Source organism: Triticum dicoccoides, chromosome 6B, assembly GCF_002162155.2.
Source record: "Triticum dicoccoides isolate Atlit2015 ecotype Zavitan chromosome 6B, WEW_v2.0, whole genome shotgun sequence".
NCBI classification, from domain to species: domain Eukaryota; kingdom Viridiplantae; phylum Streptophyta; class Magnoliopsida; order Poales; family Poaceae; genus Triticum; species Triticum dicoccoides.
This window is the reverse complement of record NC_041391.1, coordinates 614,791,292-614,796,261: the sequence shown is the minus strand read 5'-3', so window position 1 is coordinate 614,796,261 and position 4,970 is coordinate 614,791,292.

Below are 4,970 nucleotides of genomic sequence, written 5' to 3'. Positions count from 1 at the left end.
CGCTGCTCTCCTTCGACTTCGGGAGGAAGGGGGGAGCGGCGGAAATTTGTGAGAATGGAGCAACAACCGGCGAGGTGGGCGAACTGCCCCTGTTTCCCCTGCTTATAAAGAGGGAGGGGGCGGACGTTTCGCCCTTCCGAATAAAGAAACCACCCACGATCTCTCCCACGATGCCGCATTCAACGCGTGCCGTTCAGGGAGGGCGCGGTGGATACGGAGCAAGATTCGGCGTAACCCAGGCCGCGTGTGCCCGTGCCCTGTTTTGGGCCTGGCCCAACAGCACTCGGCACCGTGTGTGGCCCAGGCCCGGGGGCTCCTGTCGGTGTACTAGAGTAGGGGTACCCTAGTATCCCGAACTTGTGCACGGGCAGTTGCAACACCCCGCGGCAAGGCTTGCCGGGCGACCGCCAAGGTCCTCCGTGGTTCCCTTGGAGCCATTCAAGAACAAAGTATTCAAGCCAAGGAGACAAGGCCCCGACAAGAGGAACTTGCCGGGAAGGCCAACCGAGGCATCCCAAGGAACTTGCCGCGACGCGCCGCGCGTCCCGGCAAGGTAGCAAGGCCCCGGCAAGAGGAGCTTGCCGGGAAGATCAACCAAGACATCTCGAGGCCTGGTGAGCGACAAGCTTCCGGGCGCGACAAGACGATGACCGCGGCAAGGCGCTTGCCACGGCAAGTAACCACCCTGTACCCGCGCTCCAGCGCATCCACCAACGTGTCGCCCTGAGGGCCTTCCCAGGCGCGCGTGGCGAGAGGCTGTGCAGCCAGCGGTGCACGGTGGCATGCGACGCTGACAAGATCGCCATCGTGGTGAACGGTGGCGTCCCTGACGGTACCTTTCTGCACTGTTTGGGCGACACAGACGGGCATTCAATGCCTTTGTCCCCTGCCGTCAGGGTTAGGTAGGATACACTGTGCAAGTAGGTGTACCAACCGCAACTCCTTTTTACGCTTTTACCCTTCTCTACGTTGCCACCTGTCGGTGACCCCTTGAGCATATAAAAGGAGACCCATGCGCAACGTAGATGGGGGTTTCGATTCATTCGGAAGCCAGAAAAAAACACTTAGCTCTCTCGAGCAAGAACACAATACAATCAGACAAGCAGCAGTAGGAGTATTATCTCTCTGGAGAGCTCCGAAGCTGGGTAAACTGCTCGTGTGCTTCGCCTCGATCCACTCTTCGTGCGACCTCCGCCCCCCGCCGAACCGAAAGGGGCCCGGTCCGCCGGCCCCATAGGTGTTCGTGGATCAGTTTCCCCGACACAGGGTGTGGGCCCCCTGGTCTTCATCTTTTGCGAGGATTTTTTATTAATTATCCTAAGATATTCCGTGGAGTTTCAGGTCGTTCCGAGAACTTTTATTTTTTGCAAAAAAACAACACCATGGCAATTCTGCTAAAAACAGCGTCAGTCCGGGTTAGTTCCATTCAAATCATACAAGTTAGAGTCCAAAACAAGGGCAAAAGTGTTTGGAAAAGTAGATACGACGGATACATATCAGTGTCACTTGGGAGCCTCCGACAAGATTGTGGAGTTGAACCAAGGAGTTTGTAAGGGCAAGGAGATCGCCTACTTCGGGAAGATCTACCGCTAGTGAGGCAAGTCCTTCATGGGCGACGGTCATGGTGGGATAGACAAGGTTGCTTCTTCGTGGAACCTTCTTGGGTGGATCCCTCTGTGGACTCGCACAACCGTTACCCTTCGTGGGTTGAAGTCTCCATCAACGTGGATGTACGATAGCGCCACCTATCGGAACCACGGCTCAAAAATCACCGTGTCTCCAAATTGCGTTTGAAATCTCCAAACCCTTCCCTTTACATTCTTGCAAGTTGCATGCTTTAATTTCCGCTGCTCATATACTCTTTGCATGCTTGCTTGAATTGTGTGAAGATTGCTTGACTTGTGCAAAGATAGCTAAAATCTGCCAAAGACTAAAATTGGGAAAAGGTTATGTTTTAATTGTTCAAGTAGTCTAATCACCCCCCCTCTAGACATACTTCAAGGTCCTACAAGTGGTATCAGAGCTCTGGTCTCTATTTTCTTTGATTTCCATAGCTTTTGGTGGTCATAGCCTTGGTTTCACAACCTAGGAGAGTATGGCGTCTAGCGAGGGAAATTATCACCGTAGAGGTCCTTACTTTGATGGTACTAATTTTTATAGTTGGAAGCATAAGATGAAAATGCATATTCTCGGACATAACCCCGTCGTTTGGGCTATTGTGTGTATTGGCTTGCAAGGTGAATTCTTTGATGGGAGGGAACCAAACCGTGAAGCTAGTGTGGATGAATTGAAGATGCTGCAATACAACGCTCAAGCTTGTGATATCCTCTTCAACGGATTATGCCCTGAAGAATTCAACAAAATCAGTCGTCTTGAGAATGCAAAGGAAATTTGGGATACTTTGATCGATATGCATGAAGGTACCGACTCCGTCAAGGAATCCAAGTTGGATGCGCTCCAAAGTCAGCTTGACAAGTTCAAAATGAAGGATGGTGAAGGTGTCACTGAAATGTACTCTAGGCTTGCTCTTATCACAAATGAGATTGCGGGCTTAGGAAGTGAAGAGATGACCGACAGATTCATCATCAAGAAGATCCTAAGAGCATTGGATGGAAAGTATGATATCGTGTGCACATTGATTCAAATGATGCCCAATTACAGGAATCTCAAGCCAACGGAAGTCATTGGTAGAATCGTTGCTCATGAGATGTCACTCAAGGATAAAGAGGAATTTCACAACAAGTCAAGTGGTGCTTACAAAGCCTCATGCGAAGCTCCTACATCATCAAGTGATAAAAAAACTTCAGTGAAGAATTGAGCTTAATGGTGAAGAATTTCAACAAATTCTACAAAAGTAGAAGCAAAGAAAGAAGCTCTAATTCAAGGTCCTACAATGACAAAAGATCTTCCAGTCGAGAGCGCAATTGCTACAATTGTGGGAGACCCAGACACTATTCCAATGAGTGTACGACACCCTACAAGAGAAGAGAAGATTCTCCCAAGAGAAGAATCACCGCCAAGAGAGAGAAGGAGTAGAGATGATCGCTATGAACGAAGAACATCCCGGAGAAGCAAGGATTCGGAAAGGAAGGACAAGTCATCAAAGAGCTACACAAAACGAAGACATCAAGCTCATGTTGTTGAATGGGTATCCGGTTCCGACTCTGAACATCACTCCGAGAGAAGCTATCACTCCGACTCTGAACATACTCAAGATGAAGGTGTTGCCGGTCTAGCACTTGTGTTGACCAAGTTCTATGACATATTTGATTCACCAAATGAAGGAATTGGAAGATGCTTCATGGCTAAAGGCCCCAAGGTAACTCATCCCGAGTATGTTGATTTCAATAGTGATGAAGATGACTTGTTAGGTGATGATGATTTACTTATTGACAACTCTAGTGATGAATACTATGATGAAATGTCAATTAATCATGCTAAACAAGATAAAAGGAATGACAATGATAAGGAGAAGATTGAGCTTTTAACTAAAGAACTAAACACTCTTAAGTTAGCTCATGAAACTATCTTAGGGGATCATCGAGAACTTTTGAAGACTCATGAGAAGTTACGCTTTGAAAAGCTCGATCTTGAGCAAGAGCATGAGTTCTTAAAGGCAATCAATGATGATCTTCGCAAGAAAAGTTCTTCTTACATTGCCAAGCGTTTACTCTTATCTACTTACATGCCTCAAGTCAAGTCTAGTAACAAGAACAAGAAGGATTCTTCCTCTAGTAGTAGTAACAATAATAATGCTAAATCCAATATTGTTGCTTCTAGTAGTTCTCTTGATTCCACTAATGATTCTCTTAGCCAAGTTACACTTGAGCAAGAAAATATCTTATTGAAGGGAATTATAGAGAAAGGTGTTTACAAAAGCCTTGCCGGGAGTAAGCAATTCGAGGAAATTGTATGCAAGCAAGGAAGGCACCGGAAGAATCAAGGTGTTGGTTTTGAACGAAAGTTCAATGCCAATGGAGTCGAGTGGGAAGAAGATCAATACCCCAAGACGAAGTTTGTTCCTCAACAAGAGAAGTATGATCCTACTTCCTTCAAGGAAACACAAGCACAAGATGATCTTCCACCACAAGACCACAAGAACAAAGGCAAGGACAAGCTTCAAGAGGAGATTGATGCATTTGAAGAAGCACCTAAGGCCTTGGTCAAGTGGGTTCCCAAGACTACGTCAAGTTCTACTTCATCAAGTACAACTACAACTCCAAGAATTCCCATCAAGATGATGTGGATCCCTAAGAAGAAGAACTAGAGAGTTCTTGAGGGCGACTCCGCCAACATTCTTCACTCATATCATTATGGCAAGGACAAGTGCAATCAACTTCCATATCTTGCACTAGTTCAACGAGTCACAAACCCTCATGTTGGTAAGGCAAGGGACAAGGTAACCTAATGCTTTCATGGACATCATCTTGTGTGTGCATCACTCTATGTCTATGGATATACTTGTTTGTTCCTTGTGGGACTAACCCATGTAGGTATTGAAAGTGCAACTCACTCCAAAGGATTGCTCCAAACGATCTACATCAACATTAAGCATCCACATCTTCAACACCTACATGAAGTCATCATCGACAAAACCCAAGGTTAGTTCATCCCTCTAAGGGGGGATCTCACATCTAGGGGAGCTGAACTCTAAGAATTGAGTCAAAGCAACTCTAATGATGTGAACACATCAATGCATTATGTAAAAGTGGTAACCCCACTTGAGCTTAAACGATGAGTATGACCTATGATCAAATGTTCTCATTTGACTACTAAGTCAATATACTCATATATAGATGACCTAGTCATCGCCAATTGTTTAATAGATGCTAAAATTGGTTGTGCATGCTTTGCCACATATTTCATTTGCCATCTTATTGTGTGAGCATGTTGGTTGCAAATTTAACCCATTCGAAGACATCCACTTGTTGCTTTGATTGATTGGTTTCTTTTTATTTTGCCAAGTGGAT